The following is a 20,432-nucleotide window of genomic DNA, read 5'->3' on the forward strand; positions in this document are numbered from 1 at the left end:
TTGCGATGGACGGTCTAGATTCATTTCTTATTTAATTGCGATTGGATGGTCCAGATTAAAAGCGATGGACGGCTCAGATCAAAAGCGGATGGGTATAAATAACCTCATCCACACCCAAACCCTAACCCTAGCCGCCAGAGCCCCTCGCCGGAGAAGACAGCTAGCCGTCGGGGAGCCGACTGCCGCCACCCGCCGCCGTACCGGAGCAATTTTTGGCCACCAAACGAGGTAAAAATTCTACCCTTTGCTTAGAATTTGATTCTAAACCCACCTATAGCCAAATCATAGCGAAATCACCGGCAAATTGGCTGGAAAACGCCGCTGAAGCCCAGCGGCGCCGCCGCGGGGTGTCTCAATTTTTGCCTCCAATGAGGCTCTTCCCGATTCCCATTCGATGTGATTTTTCCACCGTTGTGATCATCGTTTCCTCCTCTACAGGTTGACCGAAGCAAAACATCTAACTGGGACGTGAGCCGGAGGAGCCGCCGCACCGGAGAACCCCACCACTGGTAAGTTTTGGTTTTCTGTGTTTTTTCGGCCCACCGAGGGCCCTAGGTGTGTTTTTTCACAGGAACCGATGCAAGTTTGCCTGAATTTGGCCGAAAATAATCAACCCGAGACGGATCGCCGCCGCTCATGGCAGTGCTGTCACCGGAGCATGGCGGAGCCACCGTACCAGAATTCTAAAATTCGCCGAGTAGGCCCTGAGTCTGATTTTTTGGGTTATTTGGGACATGTATAGGTACCGTAAGCACATTTCAGTTTTCAAAAAAAAATTCAAGGAACCCCGGGACCACCCGTAGGCACAGTGAAAATCTAATTTTCGACGCCAATCAAGTAAGGACCCCTCACCCTATTTCCTATCATGAATTTAAGTTTGAATAAATAATAATACTGTATTTTATACAAATTAAATAGATACGCATAATTAATTAAGATTGCTAATGGAGTCCAAACCAGATATTATTCTCTATCGATTCCTGCTTGATTTATTTTACAGTTTAAATGCATTATGGTATCTGGTTTATCTATTCTATGATTTTAAATGTATGAATCACTACTTACTTCACTATTGTTTGATTTTGAAAATCTAAGATATGCTTGCTTTGTTGGATGCACGTTACTTGTTTATGTATTTATGTTTGAGTTGGTAACGGAGACTAAGGACAAATAGGAATGAGATGTGATTTGATAAATGGATATGATAACAGCCTCACTAGATATCCTGGGAGATGGTGGACGGACCAGGTTCATAAGGAACCCTACTGTGAACGTTGTCTCATATCGGACGGGATATGGAGACTTGATCATTTGGTGCTCATACCGGACGGGGTATGGGGATTGCCCGTTTCACTCTCATACCGGACGGGGTATTGAGATTTATTATTTTAGCGCTCATACCGAACGGGGTATGGGGACAACCCTGGAATTAAGATTGTTAAGGGAAATAGTTCACGTGTAGCGGGGACCCCCTATGGATCCCCATTGATACTAGTAGGCTGATAAAAAAGGACAATTGTTGTTTGATGATTTGAGTATAAAAGTATGATATGTACTATGTTACAGATTATATATGAATTCATGATATTTATAATGTTATTGTTTTCATAAGTTGTTTTTATAAATCTCACTACGATAAGTGAACGGTAAATTGTTTGATTATTGATAAATGAATTTGTTTAAAATTTGTGCTCCATTGATTGTTTTCGGTTTTCTACTAACATTTGCTTATGTGACAATAATAATGTGACATCTTTTTACTAGACTAGTGTAACTCATTCCTTATTTAACCACTTCAGATCAGGAGAACCTGGTTCCCGAGCCCGATCCACAAGAAGACGGCGAGTAAATGCTAGATACTTTATAGTTTTCTTAATTTTTTCCATTTCTCGTACTTCTTTTAGATAACTTATTCCGTGATATTGTTTAGTACTTTTAAGTTATTGTATAAGGGATATTAACCTTAATCTTTTATTTTGCTTCTACACTCAGATTATTATATGTATTTTCTTTGAATTTCCGGGGCCATTACAGTTAGTATTAGAGTCAGGTTCCTCGAACTCGTCCCTTACACAATGATACTTAGAGAAACACCAAACCAATGAATCATTACTCAACCCTTCCTTATGAAATGCAGGTACAAAGAGATGAGAAGAGGAAGACCCCCACTAAACCGAGTAGCCTGGGATGGTTCGCTTCGGGTAGACGTTGACAAGATATTTGAGATGCTGGAGAGACTCATTGCTGCCCAGCAGGGTCGAGAAGAGAGAAGGGAGCTACCCGACCCTCCCCCACTGCCATAGGTTGAGCCACCACTGCAGTGAGAGGATCCCGAGCCACCCGGTACGAGCTTGCTCCTCTATAATACCACCCGGTGCCACCACCATAGTATAATCCAGCGCCCCCACCATATCAGCAAGTACCACCACAGGGCCCCCCAGTCTATCCTCAGTCTGGCCCAGTCCCTCTTCCGCGGGACCTAACTCCTTCCATGATTGACCCAGACTACGTAGAGAGGTACAGGAGACTGAACTCATCTACTTTTGCAGGGGAATCCTCTTTTGAAGATGTCCAGTACTGGTTGACAGAGACGGAGAAGGCCTTCAAGACCCTAGGAGTGACTCCCGAGCAAAGGGTCACCCTTGCTACCTACATGCTGGTGGGAGAAGCAGACCGCTGGTGGGAAATCAAGCAAACCACCCTGCTTGTTCCAGTTACTTGGGAACAGTTCTTAGCAGCCTTTCATGTAGAGTACCTCGCAGAGCACATCCGACATCTGAAGGAGATGGAGTTTGTCCAGTTGGTCTAGGGGAACATGACGGTGTCAGAATATGTTTGTAAGTTCCTAGAGTTGGGCCAATACTCTCCTGAGACATTAATGGATGAGGGCAGAAAGGCTAGGAGGTTCTAGTGGGGCCTCCGCCTAGAGATCAATCAGCATTTATTTGTACTGGAGCTCAGGACTTACTCGGCCGTTCTGGCCAAGGCACAGTTAGTGGAGAGGAGCCTCCACACCCTCCCTCAGTCAGCAGGGAATCACAAACCCTCAGCTCTACCCTGCAGACCAGCACCTACTGCGTCTGTCCAACAAAACAAGAGGCCCAGACTGGTGATCCAGGCTCCCCCTCAAGCTCCAGTGGCAGGACGTGGTAAGATCTGTCAGCATTATGGTAGGGATCACGGGGACCGACTATGCTACCGCCTCAACAACATATGTCGCATATGTGGTAATGCCCAATACTATGCGAGAAAGTGCCTGAGGAACCAGAATCAAGGAAGACCTCCTATCCAGGGCAGGACTTACAACCTCACCAAGCAGGATGCCGAAGTTGACCCGGACGCGGTATAGGTATGCACACTATCTGTAACCATCTTGCTCATGTTTTGTTTGACACTAGTGCATCGCATTCATTTGTTTCACCTATTTTTGCATCCAAATTTAATGTATTACCTGATAAATTTGATTCAATGTTATTTGTGTCTACTGCTGGGAGTGTAACACTATTGGGAGAAGTTATCTACAGGGCTTGTGCCGTAGAGATAGCAAATAGGAAACTGAGTGTAAATCTAATAAATTAGGCACGGGAAATATTGATGTAATTTTAGGGATGAATTGGCTAGTGGTGTATCATGCCACCGTAGATTGCTTTAACAAGAAGGTTGTATTTAATCCTCCTAATGATGAGCCATTTACAAATTACTAAAATTATTTAGTATTTATTCCTTGATGGCAAGTTTTCTTATTTGTCGAGTACCTTAACCTTGCTATTTTCTCTAACTAGGCAAACCCAAGAAAGAGAATTATATTCAAAAGATTCTGGTAGTTCGAGACTTTCCAGATGTGTTTCCAGATGAACTACCCGGATTGCCAGTGGACAGGGAAGTTGAGTTCACCATAGATCTACAGCCAGGCACCCAGCTTATTTCGGTTGCTCCTTACTGCATGAGCCGCGTTGAGATGGAGGAGCTGAGGAAATAGATCACTGAATTGCAAGACAGTGATTTTATCAGAAATAGTATCTTTTTTGGGTGCTGGAGTCACTTTTGCCAAGAAGGGAGATGGAACGTTAAGACTATGTATTGATTACAGAGGATTGAACAGGGTCACAATCAAGAACAAGTATCCCCTTTCCAGGATTGATTACCTCTTCGATCAGTTGCAGGGTGCGCAGGTCTTCTCCAAAATAAACATGCGATCAGGCTATCATCAGGTGAAAATAAGGACAAAAGACATCCCCAAGACGGCTTTTCGAATCAGGTACAGACACTATGAGTTCCTAATCATGTCATTTGGGCTAACCAACGCCCCAGCCATCTTCATGGATCTGATAAATAGGGTCTTCAGACAATTCTTAGATCAATTTTTTATCGTGTTCATCGATGACATCTTGGTCTACTAAAAAAGCAGAGAGAAACATGCTCACCATCTAGCTCAGGTTTTGCAGGTTCTCAGAAGAAAGAAGTTGTATGCAAAGTTGAGTAAGTGTTGATTCTGGCTTGAGTAGACTGCCTTCCTAGGACACATCATATCAAAGGATGGAGTATAATGAATCTTGAAAAGGCTGAAGCGGTGCTCGGCTGGAAGAAATTGACATCAGTTTAAGAAATTCGTAGCTTTCTAGGAATGGCAGGCTATTACCGCAGGTTCGTTGAAGGATTTTCTAGTCTAGCGGCTCCCCTAACCCGACTCACAAAGAAGAATGCCAAGTTTGAGTGGAATGGGGACTGTAAAAGAAATTTTTCAGAACTAAAGAAGCGACTGACTACTGCACCTGTGCTGGCCTTACCGAGTGGATCAGGGGGATATACAGTTTACAGTGATGCCTCATATCTAGGCCTGGGTTGTATTCTAATGCAGCATGGGAAAGTCATAGCCTATGGGTCCATACTGTTAAAGAGTCATGAAAAAAATTATCCCACCCATGACTTAGAGCTTACTGCAATCATACATGCCTTGAAGACTTGGCGCCATTATTTATATAGAGAGACCTTTCAGATCTATACTGATCACAAGAGTTTGAAACACATATTCACTCAAAAAGATCTCAACATGCGTCAGAGAAGGTGGATAGAACTTCTTAAGAACTATGATTGTGATATCTTGTACCATCTGGGTAAGGGCAACGTGGTAGCCGATGCACTCAGCAGAAAAAGTGAAGGTATCTTAACCCATTTGATGGTCTCAAAATGCAGGCAAATTGGGGCTACACAATAGGTTCAACTTCAGGACGTGAGGAGAGTCACATGTTTGGGCCATTTGACCATCCAGCCTAAGTTAATCCAGAGAGTAAGAAAAGCTCAGTTAGCTGATCCCGCCCTAGTAGCCCTCAAGAACAATGCAGAACAGGGAGTTAGCTCAGAATTCCGAGTCTCCGCCGATGGATTACTCCGATTTCAGAACGTGATGTGTGTTCCAAGTGACAATGAGTTAAAGAGAGACATCATGACAGAGGCCCATAGCTCAAAGTTTGTCATGCATCCCGGAAGCACCAAAATATACCAAAGCATGCGACTCCAGTTTTGGTGGAATGGGATGAAAAGGGACATAGCTGACTTTATGTCTAAATACTTGGTATGTCAGCAGGTCAAGGCAGAGCATCAGCGCCCAGGCGGGTTACTTCAGCCTTTACCGATCCCAGAGCGGAAGTGGGAACATATCACCATGGACTTCATGACAGGGTTACCTAAGGCACGCTCAGGACATGACGCCATCTGGGTAATTGTTGACCGGCTTACTAAGTCTTCCCACTTTTTAGCCATCAGGATGACCGATCCCTTGGACAAGTTGGCAAGAATATATATCCAGAAAATAGTCAGATTGTATGGAGTCCCAGTGACAGTGGTGTCCGACATGGACTCCAAGTTCACTTCTCGGTTTTGGAATAGCTTTCAGCAAACAATGGGAACAAAGCTATCCATCAGTACTGCCTTCTACCCTCAAACTGATGGACAATCAGAAAAGACAATCCGTACACTTGAAGATATGCTTCGAGTTTGTGTCCTTGACTCTGGGGCCTATTGGGACGACCATCTGCCCCTGATAGAGTTTGCCTACAACAACAGCTACCAAGCAAGCATTGGCATGGCTCCGTATGAGGCGTTATATAGACGCCCATGCAGATCGCCGATTTGTTGGGAAGAAGTGAACGATAGAAAATTGTTCGGCCTGAAACTGGTAGAGGAAACTACATCTAAGATAGTTAAGATCAGGAGGAATATTCAGACGGCTCAAAGCAGACAGAAGAGTTATGCGAACACCCGGAGGAGAGATTTAGCGTTTGAGAAAGGCGACCGGGTGTTCCTTAAGGTACTACTTTCAAGGGAATTAGTAGGTTTGACAGGAGGGAAAAACTAAACCTCCAATTTATTGAACCATTTGAAGTCTTAGACAGGATTGGTACCGCCGCCTACAAACTAGCACTACCTCCAAAGCTTTCCAAGGTCCAATTGAACCATTTGAAGTCTTAGACAGGATTGGTACCGCCGCCTACAGACTAGCACTACCTCCAAAGCTTTTCAAGGTCCACAATGTGTTTCATGTGTCCATGCTACGCAAGTAAAACCCGGACCCCTCTCACGTCTTGGCTCACGAATCTATCCCACTCCAAAAGGACTTATCCTACGAGGAAGTATCAGTCGGCATTACGGATCGAAAGAGTAGATTACTCTGTAACCGAAAAATATCATTTGTAAAGGTCGTATGGCAGAACCACACATCAACAGAGGCTACATGAGAGCTATAATCATACTTTAGAGCCCAGTACCCCCAGTTGTTCGATCAAGAGTAAGAGACAAATTTGAGGGACCAAATTTCTTTAAGGGAGGGAGAGTTGTAACACCCAACCTTTTTTTTTATTTTTTTATTATTGTTATTATTATATGAATATAATTATTATTTATGTAATTTTATATTGAATTTAATTTAGTTTAATTTATTTTAATGAAAATAATGATAATAATAATAATAATAAGGGGTAAAAATTATTTATGGATTTAATTGAAAATAATTTTGGAAAAAATGGATGAAAATTTGGGTTTGGGGGATATTTTTAAAAGAAAAATCAGAAATTGGGAGTCAAAACATAATTTAAAAAAGTTGTGCTACGTCAGCTACCCGGTCAGCAGCTCTGGCCAACCAGGACATGCTAGGTGGTAGAGACGCTGACGCGGGAGGCCATGCAGGAGGGAGCCACGTGGGCGATCCGCGTGCGCGCGATCTAACGGCTGAGATCCGTTCCCGCACGCACGAACGACCCAGATCTAAAATTTGCACGGACAGCCCAGATTGCATCGAGCATGAACAGTTCAGATTGAATCTCGCACGGACGACCCAGATTGAATTACGATGGATGGTCCAGATTAAAAGCGATGGACGGCTCATATCAAAAGCGGATGGGTATACATAACCTCATCTACACCTAAACCCTAACCCTAGCCGCTAGAGCCCCTCACCGGAGAAGACAGCCCAGCCATCAAGGAGCCGACCGCCGCCACCCGCCGCCGTACCGGAGCAATTTTCGGCCGCCAAACGAGGTAAAAATTCTATCACTTGCTCAGAATTTGATTCTAAACCCACCTATGGCCAAATCAGAGCGAAAGCACCGGCCAATTGGCCGAAAAATATCACTGAAGCCCAGCACGGCCGTCGCTGGGTGTCTCAATTTTTGCCTCCGATGAGACATTTTCTGATTCCTGTTCGATGTGATTTTTCCACCGTTGTGATCACTGTTTCCTCCTCTACAGGTTGACCGGAGCAAAACACCAACCGCGACGTGAGCTGGAGGAGCCGCCGCACCAGAGAGCCCCACCGCCAGTAAGTTTCGATTTTTTGTGTTCTTTCGGCCCACCGAGGGCCTTAAGTGTATTTTCTCACAGGAACCGATGCAAGTTTGGCTGAATTCGGTCGAAAACAGCCAACCCGAGGCGGATCGCCGCCGCTCTCGCCGGAGCACGGCGGAGCCACCATGCCGGAATTTTGAAATTAACCAAGTAGGCCATGGGTATGATATTTTGGGTTATTTGGGACATGTGTAGGTACCGTAAGTGCGTTTCAGTTTTCGAGAAAAAATTTAGGGAACCTGAGGACCGCCCATAAGTGTAGTAAAAATCTAGTTTTCGATGCCAATCAAATAAGGACCTCTCACCCTATTTCCTATCATGAAATTGAAGTTTGAATAAATAATAATACTGTATTTTATACAAATTAAATAGATATGCATAATTAATTAAGATTGCTAATAGAGCCCGAACCGAACATTATTCTCTGTCGATTCCTACTTGATTTATTTTACAGTTTAAATGCATTATGGTATCTGGTTTATCTATTATATGGTTTCAAATGCATGAATCACTGTTTGCTTCACTACTGTTTGATTTTGGGAATCTATGATATGCCTGCTTTGTTGGATGCACGTTACTTATTTATGTATTTATGTTTGAGTTGGTAACGGAGACTAAGGACAAATAGGAATGAGATGTGATTTGATAAATGGATATGATAACAGCCTCACTAGATATTCTGGGAGATAGTGGACAGACTGGGTTCATAGGGAACCCTACCGTGAATGTTGCCTCATACCGGACGGGGTATGCAGACTTGGTCATTTGGCGCTCATACTGGACGAGGTATGGAGACGGCCCGCTTCACCCTCATAACAGACGGGGTATTGAGGTTTATTATTTTGGCGTTCATACTGGATGGGGTATGGGGACGACCCTGAAATTAAGATTGTTAAGGGGAATGGTTCATGTGTAGCGAGAACCCCTATGGATCCCCATGGATACTAGTAGGTTGATAAAAAATGGCAATTATTGTTTGATGATTTGAGTATAAAAGTATATGTGCTATGTTACAGATTATATATGAATTTATGATATTTATAATGTTATTATTTCCATAGTTTGTTTTTATAAATCTCACTGCGGTAAGTGAACGATAAATGGTTTGATTATTGATAAATGAATTTGTTTAAAATTTGTGCTCCATTGGTTGTTTTCAGTTTTCTACCAACATTTGCTTCTGTGACGGTAATGATGTGTGATGTTCTTACTAAACTAGTATACCTCATTCCTTATTTAACCATTTCAGATCAGAAGGACCTGGTTCTCGAGCCCGATCCACAAAAAGACGACGAGTAAATGCTAGATATTTTATAGTTTTCTTAATTTTTCCAATTTCTCGTACTTCTTTTAGATAACTTATTTCGTGATATTGTTTAGTACTTTTAAGTTATTGTGTAAGGGATATTAATTTTAATTTTTTATTTCGCTTCTGCACCCAGATTATTATATATATTTACTTTTGAATTTCCATGACCATTACAGCTTACCTAAGAGTTCGTATTTATAATGAAGTAAAAAACTTATACCTAACTTAATCTTATACTCTATCTTTCATAAAATAAAAAAATAAAAAAAAAACATGCTCATCCATCAAAACTTAAGCAAGCAAATAGAAAACAATTTCTTTTTCATGGCCATGATAGAAGATATAGTTTAAAAGGCAATTGTTTTAACATTGTGACAAGGGAGAGTTGGATTGAAGCCGCATGATAGATGATGGTGATGTCAAGAGAAGGTAAAGAAAGTCTGTTCATAGTAGGATAAGCATCCATCGCCCTATATAATATGATATTATCATGTGAATCACACAATATACTATATGTGCATATATGTATATGAATAAACAAAATTTGCACTTCCTTTTTTTAAAAACATCACTAAATTTTCTTACTTAATTATACATGGATGATCTTATTTAAAAAATATTTATTTTAATTTATTTAATATAATGAATAATGTGCTCTACTTTAATTAAGTTAGACGTGTATAGAGTACATATTCAATTATAACTAATCCATTGTATTTTTTTTATTATGGGGAATCTAATCTTATGTTTGGAAAGAAAATTTTTAAAAATTGATAAAATTTTATTTATAAGGCAAATTTAGTTTAGTATTAATTTCCATTCATTTCAAAATCTTAATCTAAGTGTGTTTTTTAATATAAAAATAGTACCAAAGATAGATTGAAAGTTTAGTGATAAAATAGTCTAAGCAAAATTTAATTGTGTTTTTTCTTAAATATAATATTAGTAACACATATGATACAACAATAAGCATTCTAAGTAGCATAAGAGAAAATAAACAATAAGATTGGGGCAATTAAACATTGACGGGTTCCGTCTCCACTTGAAACGTATAATTAATTTTAAGACTTTCTAATTTTTTGCAAATTACATTATTATTAGTTGTTAAATTTTAATTTACCATAATGAAAAAAAAAGGATGAATGATTCTTACTCCAGATCGGTATTCGAAATACTGTCTTTTTTCCTGCGCCTTTTGACGATTCTCGAATTTTCTAAATTTTTTCTACGAAAATAAAAAACAAGCGTTACGTATTCCAAAATACCCCAAAAAAGTTAAAATAAACATTTTTAAATTTTTCTGTCCAGTTTAGGGTTCCACCACAGTGTCGACGCCATGCTCTAGTGCCAGCTCCACTGCCTACGGCTGTACTTCCTCTCAGTCTGGCCATTTTTTGCTGGTTTTGGCCGATTTTGCATGAAAACCTGCAAAAAACAGGATTATGGGGCCTCTGTCGGCCGGAAAAGGGAAAAACCGAGACTCTACCAGCAGAGGAGTTTCCCAGTATGGCGGCTCCGCCGTTCCTTTCTTGCGATCGGGGTTTCTCTTCGGCTAACCTGCACTAAAAAAAATGAAGAAGACGACAGTCAAAAAATCGAGAAAAATGAGAAACGGAAAGTGTAACAACCCACATTTTTATCCAACTCAAAAATGGTGACCCGAATATGGATTTTTTTTTTTTTTTATATGAAAAAAAAAGAATTGTTTTGTTGTGAATCAATTCAAAGTTGAAGAAAAAATCGAATATTCATTGATCAAACCATTCACTCCATAGTTTGATAGATCTTTTCAAGAACTGATTAATCGGACGAAAATAAAGATAGAGTCCCATTCTACATGTCAAGAGCGACAACAATGAAATTTATAGTAAGATGAAAATCCGTCGACTTAAAAAAGTCGTGAGGGTTCAAGTCCCTCTATCCCCAAAAAAGTCTGTTTGACGCCCTACCTATTTATCTTTATCCTACCCTCTCTTTTTCTTTTTTTTTAGTTATTCAAAATTCATTATCTTTTTCATTCATCCTACATTTCAAAAGTATTCTTTCATTTATCTCATATTAATGGCAATCATCCCAACATCAAATAGAGTTCCTAATTACAACTCGCTCATTTAAAAAAAAATAAAACATCACATATCTATTTTTTATTCATCTATAATCTCATCGATATACATCCTTCTATCCCATCCAAGAATATGCATAACAACCCATATTGTTCCCTTAACTACAATAAGATCCTCCATATCAGTACCTAATTCTAGTATGCCTGTAAACATAGCAACTGAAAAAAGGGATTACTAATTATCAACCCATCGAAGACCAATGGTAGTTCCGCACACATTTCGACTCCTGGCCAGGCTCCGGCTGCTCTTGACTTTATTCCTGCTTAACTGTTTCTATGATATAATAAAAGAATGAGCTATACATCCCGGTAAAATCAATTTAAAACTTAAACCAACAAATTGGAATTGATGTAAATAAACTCCCCATTTTTCCCCAAGACTCCTCACAGTTTCTCTCAAGTAGAGTTGATTCTACACCCACTGCAAAACCCAGTACAACATCAAGGGAGTAATATTCACCACAGAACTACTGACTACCAAATAGCTCCGCAACTGCATCCAACCAGTACCCATTTACCCAGTTAATAGTTCATCCTGCATCCTCTCTAATTTCCTCTTCCTACATATTCTCTCTCTCTCTGCTTGGACATTTCTCTGCAGTAAACCAAACATTCTACCCAGCCCATCTTCTATTCTGCCCAATACTCTCTCTGTATTTCCTTTCTACCTCTTCCTCTTTCTACCTGAACAGATCTTTCAGAAACCGTCCCCTCTAGATAGATCTCCTTCTCACGTTCTCTTTTCTCTCTGTCTGGACATAAAGTCCCAACAATTATCCTCTCTGGTCACTCTCTTGTAGGCCCTGCAAATCCGTTCTCTTCTTTCTTTGTTACATTTTTAATACATTTTCTTTTCTCAGTCTTTCCGTTCTCTTATACTAAATTTTCTACAGCAATCAGTCCCAACCCAGTTCATTCTCAACAGTTATAATGATTCATATGATTACCTGTGCACCCTTCCCTTTTCCACTTATCACACGCTCAACCATATATTACAAAATTTCAGTATTCGTATAACCATTACATGCAGCCCGTAATCAAGCATTTGCAATCTTATCCGCAACCTTACACTACTGCAACTATACAGAAAACAATAATTAATTTATACTATCATAATTCAGGTAAATACATGCACGCACGGCATTACCCGACCATCACAGTATACGTAGAGTTTCATTCTGCAACTCACTTTGAACACATTTCATGCAAATTCACGCGCGCACACCGTTATCCAGCCATCACAGTATACGCATAGCATTATTCTGCAACTCACTTTGAACTCATACAAGGACTCATTTCCACGGCCACGTAATTGGCCACTCACACCTGCACACTAGGCACCTGGTATCATAATCACACCCAGATTTCATATTAGATTTTAATGGATTTAACAATTCTCTTAGTTCAAATTCTTATTTATCCCATTTCTCCTTCATCTTAATGTCTTCCCTTTTTAGTTCACCGTCACTCATTTCACAACTTGCTCCCATCTTCTTCTTCAGTCCTCCGCACACTATTCCCCTACAAGTTATCTACAAGTTATGGTCTAACCTTTTTACCCCTAGATTTCGTTTGACGTTCCACGTTATTTTCTGTTAACCTTCTCCCTTTACTGCCATTTCTCTCAATCTGCCTTCTGATTCTCTACTGATTTAACCTCTCATATGGTCCCCCTTTTTCTCATCTGTATGATTTATCTCCCAACTTTCCTTTCCTTTAACAGCAGTCAAATTCTTCCTAGTTCATTTCTTGTAAATCACCTGCCGATCAACCCAATTTCCCAATCATTTTTATATATCCTTCGTGCTCATTTCGTTCCACAAGTACCTTTCTGTTTTGGAAAGCCCCGACTACCGACATTTGTCCCATTTGTTTTTCTAAGAGATCAGTAGAACGTCTCCCTGTCTCATTTCCGTATTTTCTACCAAGTTGTCATTCCCTCTCCCTTAACTCCCATATTCGATATTCAAGTAATCACACTAGTGATTCAACACTATATAAATCATATGCATAAGAAATCCAATTCAGTTTATCATTCTACGATCTAGGAAATTTATTGACACCATTTCGAATTTTTGAATCTTAAGATCAAATTGATCTTACCTTCCGTCGGAGGATTTGACCATCTTTCAGCCTAGCCTTCACGGAAATCACCCTCCGATTTCTTCTTATGTCTGGCCTTGCTTCGTGGTTCTGTTTCCCTCTCTCCTTCTCTTCCTCTATGCCATCTTTCCTTCTGCCGATGGCCTCCCTCTCTCTCTTCGGGTTTCTTCCTTTTTTTTTGATACAGACGGACTGGGTTGCATGACAGGGCCCGGGCATTACAGGAAGGGGTTCATGGGAGAGAATTTTTCGGGTTGCGGCTGCGACAGCTCGGCCGAGTTCTGCTTGCATTTTTCTGGCTCACCCTTTGGCCTTTTGACTCTGATATAGGTGTGGGGAGGTTCCAAATCCAATTTCGAGCAGAAAGAGGAAAAATTTTATCTTTTCGGTGTTGGTGATGGCTCCGATGCGGCATCGACGGTGTCCCTCCGGCAACTGAGCTTTTCTGCAGCCGCCCTTCTTCTTCTTCTTTAGTTTGAGGTGTCAGCTAGGATTTGGCCCTGATCCTGACCGTCCATTTATGTCGACGTAGAGTAAGGAGAGTCGTCTGATTTGAGACCCGTTTAGGCAAATCCATGTGTAAATCTGAGTCGTCCATCACGATCCTCTGGAGTGAATCTCGCCCGTTCATCGCCCCACCATTGGATCTTCACACAGCTGATCAGAGCCGTCCGTTTAAATTTGGGCAGGATTGGGATCTCACAGTTCGTGCGAGCGGGAATGGATGTGGGCCGTTGGATTGCCCAGGTACGCAGATCGCCCGCATGGCTCCCACGTGGAACCTGTGCCAGCGTGTTCGTCACGCAGTGCGTTCTAACTCGCCGTTGCTACTGATGCGGTCGTCCCATATGGCCTGCATTTCTCTTTTTTGCGATTTGATCCATATTTTTAATTTTTTTTTTCAAATACAATCCCTTTTTTCACAGTTTCACCATGTTTTCTAAAATTAATTTCAATTTCATCCAAAATCCATATTTCTTCAAAAATTAACAAAAATAATTAAAAATTAAATTGTTTTAATTTATTATTTTGTTAATATTAAATTATCCCGGACCAAATTCTCAGACCCAGGTATTACAACTCTTTTCCTCTTAAGAAAAAATTTGGTCTCTCAAATTTATCGCTCTCTCACTAGTCAAACAGTTGGGGGTACTGGGTTTTGAAGTCTGATTCTAGCTCCCAAATAGCCTCGTCCTTTAAGTGATTCTGCCATAAGATATTGAAAAAGGAAATTTCTCTATTGCAAAGCACTATACTCTTCCGGTCCAAAATACCTACTGGTACCTCTTTATAAGATAGATCATCCTTGAGTGGAAGTAGCTCATGAGACAAGATATGCGAGGGATCTGGGTTGTACTTGCGTAGCATAGATATATGAAATATATTATGGATTCTGGATAACTCTAAAGGCAGTGCTAGTCTATAGACATATGTACTAACCCTGTCCAAGATCTCAAACTGTCCGATGAACCGGGGGTTTAACTTTTCTCTCTTTCCAAACCTGTTGATACCGTTAAAGGGGGTGACCTTAAGGAACACTCGATCGCTCTTATCAAATTCTAAATCTCTTTTTCAGGTGTTCGCATAACTCTTCTGCCTATTCTATGTTGTATGGATGTTCTTCCTAAGTTTGACTATCTTCCCTGTGATCTCATGTACAAGATCTGGGCTAAATAATTTTTTATTACCCACCTTTTTCCAATAGATCACCTATAGGATTGACCATACAACTTCTCATACGGGGTCATGCCGATACTTGTTTGATAACTGTTATTGTAGACGAACTCTATCAGAGGTTAGTAATCATCTCAATGTCCTTCAAAGTCTAAAACACAAACCCTAAGCATATCTTCCAGTGTGTGAATTGTTCGTTCTAATTGTCCATCTGTTTGATAGTGGAATGTTGTGCTAAGTGACAGTTTCATTTCCAATACTTGCTAAAAATTTAACAAAACTGAGAGGTGAACCTGGGGTCCTATCTGATACCACTGTCACCGAAACTCCATGTATCCTGAATATCTTCCGGATATAGATCCTTGCTAGCTTGTCTAAAGGGTTGGTCATTCTAACGGTTAGGAAGTGAGAGGACATAAAGAGTCAGTCAATGATTACCCAGATTGTATCATGTTTCAAGTGTGCCTTAGGCAACCCTATTATAAAATCTATAGTGATATGTTCCCATTTCTACTCTAATATTAGTGATAACTGAAATAGTTTGCTCAGACGTTGATGCTCTACTTTAACCTACTGACATACAAGGTACTTGAAAACGAAATCAATAATTTCTCTTTTTATCCTACTCTACCAGAATCGAGATCACATATTTTGGTACATCTTAATACTTTCGAGCTGTATGGTGAACTTTGAACTACGAGCCTTTGTCATGATATCCTGTTTTAGTTCATTGTCATTTGAAATACACACCTTATCCTGAAACCTGAGTAACCTATTGGCAAAGACTCGAAATTCTAAATTTACGCCATGTTCTATATCCTTTCTGAGAGCTGATAGAGTGGAATCAGTCAGTTGGGCTTCCTTTATTCTCTGAATCAGTTTGTGTTGAATAACTAGATGGGTCAGACTTGTGGTCTTTTTTAAATCTTGAAGTTGTATCTGTTGCACAACCTCTATTATCCTGCATTCAGAAACTATTATGTGAGCCAACATACTTGCACTTTTCCTGCTAAACGTGTCGGCTACCACATTGCCCTTGTTTAAGTGGTACAAGATCTTACAATTGTAGTCCTTGAGGAGCTCTATCCAACGCATCTGATGCATGTTGAGATCCTTCTAAGTAAATATATGCTTCAAGCTTTTATGGTTTGTGTAAATCTCAAAAGTCTCCTAATATAAGTAATGGCGCTAGGTTTTTAAGGCATGGATAATAGCGGTAAGTTCTAAGTCATAGGTGGGGTAATTCTTTTTATAACTTTTTAACTATCTAGACCCATAGACTATGACCTTTTCCTAGTGCATCAGAACACAACCCAACCCTAAGTAGGAAATATCACAGTACACTATGTATCCACCTGTCCCACTCAGTAGATCTAAAACTAGCGCGGTAGTCAACAACTTCTTGAGTTTTATAAAACTCTTTTCATAGTCATCATTCCACTCAAACTTGACGTTCTTCTTTGTAAATCGGGTCAAGAACTCATAGTGTCTGTACCGGATTCTAAAGGTCATCTTGGGGATGTCCTCTACCCTGATGTTTACATGATGATAACCTAAAAGTAAGTCAATCTTGAAAAAAACCTAAACACCTTATAATTGTTCGAAAAGATCATCGATCTTGGAGATGGAGTACTTATTCTTGATTGTGATCATATTGAATCCTCTATATTCAATACATAACCTCAGAGACCCACCCTCTTTTCTTGCAAATATGACTCTAGCACCCTAAGGAGATATATTGTGTAAGATAAACCCACTATCCTGCAATTATTTGATATGTTTCCTTAGTTCTTTCATCTCAACATTACTCATATGGTAAAAAACAAGTGAAATGGGTTGGGTGCTATGTTGAATATTTATGGTAAATTCAACTTCCCTATCTACCAACAGTCTGGGTAATTCATCAAGAAATACATCCGGGAATTCTTGGACCACAAGAATCTCTTGAATATAAATTTCTTTCTTAAGTTTGTCTAATGTAGAAAAGAACAACTGAGTTAAAACATCATATAAACAATGCAATTACCATGAAGGAATAATATCTAAAACTTTTATTAATTTGTGAATGACTTTTTGTTAGGAAGATTGAATACAAGCTTCTTATGAAAATAATTTACGATGGCGTTATATGCCACTAACTAATTCATTCCCAGGACTGCATCAAAATCTCCCATATCTAGTGCTATTAACTCTACACTCAATTTCTTATATATTATTTCTACGATACAAGCTTTGTATAAAACATCCTCTAATAGTGTCTCATTCTTAAGAGTAGACACAAACAGCACAGAATCAATATTTTCAGGTAACATATTCAAATTTTTTACAAAAATGTATGAAACAAAAGAATGTGAAGCACCAGTATCAATTAAAATATGTGCAAGGTGATTACAGATAGTGTACATACCATGTATCACATCCAAGTTGGTTTTAGCATTCTGCTGAGCAAGAGTGTAGACTCTGTCCTTGATTAGAGGTCTGTCCTAATTCTAATTTCGCATGCATTCTCTCACGTAGTGCTAGACACTTCCACATCTGCAGCAGGTATTGTTGAAGTGATAGTAGGATTGGTCCCCATGATTCTTGTCATAGTATTGGCAAGTCTTATCGCGTCCTGTTACTGGGACTTGAGAAAGAGCTTGAGTCGCAAGCCTAGATATTTTATTTTATTGAATCACTGTAGTAGGTGTTGGCTTGCGATGTAGAATCGAGGGTCTGGAATTACCCACCGTTGGAGGAAAGATGTGGAGGTTCTTCTCTATTAGCTGTGTCTTGGCTAGAACTACTAAGTAGGTGCTGAGCTTGAATACATACAGTTGTTACATGATCTCAAGATGAAGGCCCCACTCAAACTTTCTTGTCTTTCTGCCTTCATCCATCATGCTCTTAGGAGAATACCGACCCAACTCCAAAAAGTTTTGGGCATACTCAGATACTGTTATCTCACCCTAGACCAGGTGTGCAAACTCTATCTCCTTCAACTATCGAAAATGCTCTAGAAGGTACTCTGCATTGAGGGCTACCAAGAATTGTTCTCAAGTGATTGGAATGGGTAGGGTGGCCTACTTCAGTTGCCACCAGCGACCTGCCTCACCCACAAGCATGTGGGTAGCAAGTGTGACCTTTTGTTTGGGAATCACCCTAAGAGTTGTGAAGACCTTCTCTGTCTCTGCTAACCAGTATTCGGTCTCTTCGAAAAAGAATACCCCTGCAAAGGTAGATGAGTTAAGTCTCTTTAATCTCTTAATATAGCATGAGTCCATCATGGGTAGAACTAGGTCCTGTTGAAGAGTGACTGGATTATCCTGGAGAGGGGTCGGATGGCCATGTGGCGACACTTGATTGTATGGTGGGGGCACCAGATTATATTGTAGCGGTGTCGGATGATACGGTAGAGGAGTAGGGTTGTATCGAGATGGCACTGGATCTTCTCGTTGTAGGAGTGACTCATACTATAACAATAGTGGAGGGTCAGATAGCTCCCTCCTCTCTTCTCGGGCCTGCTGGACAGAGATAAGTCTCTCTAACATCTTAAAGAGTCAGTCGACATCCTCTCGAAGTGACCCCTCTCAGGTTGCTCTATTTAGTGGGGGTTTTCATCTCTTCATATTTTTGTACTTGCATTTCACAAGAAATGGTTGAGTGTTGAGTTGTATTTGAATGATTTAAATCTTTATGCAAAGAATAGTTCTGAGGAACGTAGCTCTGATACTAACTTTAGAGACCTAGAATTTAATGAATATAGAAATATTGAATCAATAAAATAGTAGCGAAAATAATTTAGAATTTAGAGTTTTCATTCCTTGCACAATGATCAGGGATGTTTAATAGGACTATGGGAATGTTCCTTTAAGGAAGTTCTCAATAACGGAATAAGTAAATAAAAGTAAACACAACTAAAATTCCTACAGAGTTAACCTCCATTGGGCAGCTCTAATGGGATGCGGGATGTAGCTTTTATTCGCAACCTTCTTGCTGCTCAGGATCTGGGTCTTGATCTTACTAATCTGAAATAGTTAAATAAAGAGAATGAGCTATACTAAGCCAGTAAGAATATCACGCTTAATACCGATACAGAAAATTAAAGGTTGGTAAAAATCATAAAATAACTAATGGAACCATTATCTTTTTTAAAATATATTCATTTAATATAAAAACTCTTATTTTCATACTTATGCTTATGAGGTTCCAAAACTGACCTATGAAAATAATAACTAGAATAACATTTTATTGCATATTTAAGTGAACAATAACAGTAAACTTACCTCTTTATCTATTTACCAATACCTTTAAGGATCCATAGGGATACCCCCATGCGTGAACTCAATTCCCAACTTATCAATTAATCGGTCGTCCCCATATCCCATCTAGTAATGGGCGTCAAACATACAACCACCTCAATACCTCGTCTGATATAAGTGTGATCTATACCTTCCAACTCTTTCCGGTATGAGACTTCTCAGCTTCGTATGATTAAGGTAATGTCCACAGTAAGGTCTTCCCTATGCACTAGGTTCATACACCCTTTCCCATGGTACCCAATGAGCCTTCCATATATATATATCCACATTATCAACCAATCACAGTTATATACCAATATTTTACATTTACAAATCAATAGTAAGTCATGCAAATAGACAATACACAATCAATCAGAAATATGGATAAATGATAGGTAAACTAATAACGAGAAAACAATTAAAATCAATAAATTTCAACATATGATGCAACAGTAAGCATCCTAGGCAGTATAGAAGAAAAAAAAACAAGGCTAGGGCAATTATATACTAATTGGTTTTGCGTCCACTGGTGACCTATAATTAGTTTTAGAGTTTTTTGATTTTTTTGCAAAATACACTATCATTAGTTGTTAGACTTTAATTTACCATAACAGGAGAAAAATGGTGAAATATTCTTACCCCAGATTGGTGTTTGAAACATTGTTTTTTTTCCTTATGCCTCCTGGCGGTTCTTGGGTTTCTTGAGTTTTTTCTACATAAATCAAAAATATGCGTTACGTATTCCAAAACACCCCAAAAAGGCCAAGATAAGCATTTTTAAATTTTTTTCGGTCGGTTTATGGTTTTGGCACGGCGGCACCACCGTGCTCCGGCGCCTATGGCCACGCTTCCTCTCAGCTTGACCATTTTCGGTTGATTTTTGCTGCTTTTGGCCAGTTTTACATGGAAACTTGGAAAAAACAAGGTTAGGGGGACTTTATCGGCCGAAAAAGGAAAAAACTAAGACCCTATCAACAAAGGGGTTTCCCGATGTGGCAGCTCCACCATTTCTCTCTTATGGTCGGGGTTTCTCTTTGGCTAACCTGCACCAGAAAGAAACGAAAAACATGACGGTCGAAAAATTGAGGGAAACGGAAAATGGAAA

At 39.9% G+C, this 20,432-nt stretch overlaps 1 long non-coding RNA gene across 1 annotated transcript; it reads right to left on the bottom strand.

The window, feature by feature from the left end:
- Positions 1-10,154: 10,154 nt before the first annotated feature.
- On the bottom strand, positions 10,155-14,347 carry LOC110809506 (uncharacterized). Its single transcript, XR_002538838.2, has 2 exons — positions 13,374-14,347; positions 10,155-10,710 (listed from the first exon to the last, which is right to left on the bottom strand). It is a non-coding gene; the product is annotated as an uncharacterized LOC110809506 (long non-coding RNA).
- Between the last annotated feature and the right edge of the window lie 6,085 nt (positions 14,348-20,432).

This window comes from Carica papaya, chromosome 9 (genome assembly GCF_054855325.1).
Source record: "Carica papaya isolate Zhongbai chromosome 9, ASM5485532v1, whole genome shotgun sequence".
Lineage (NCBI taxonomy): Eukaryota > Viridiplantae > Streptophyta > Magnoliopsida > Brassicales > Caricaceae > Carica > Carica papaya.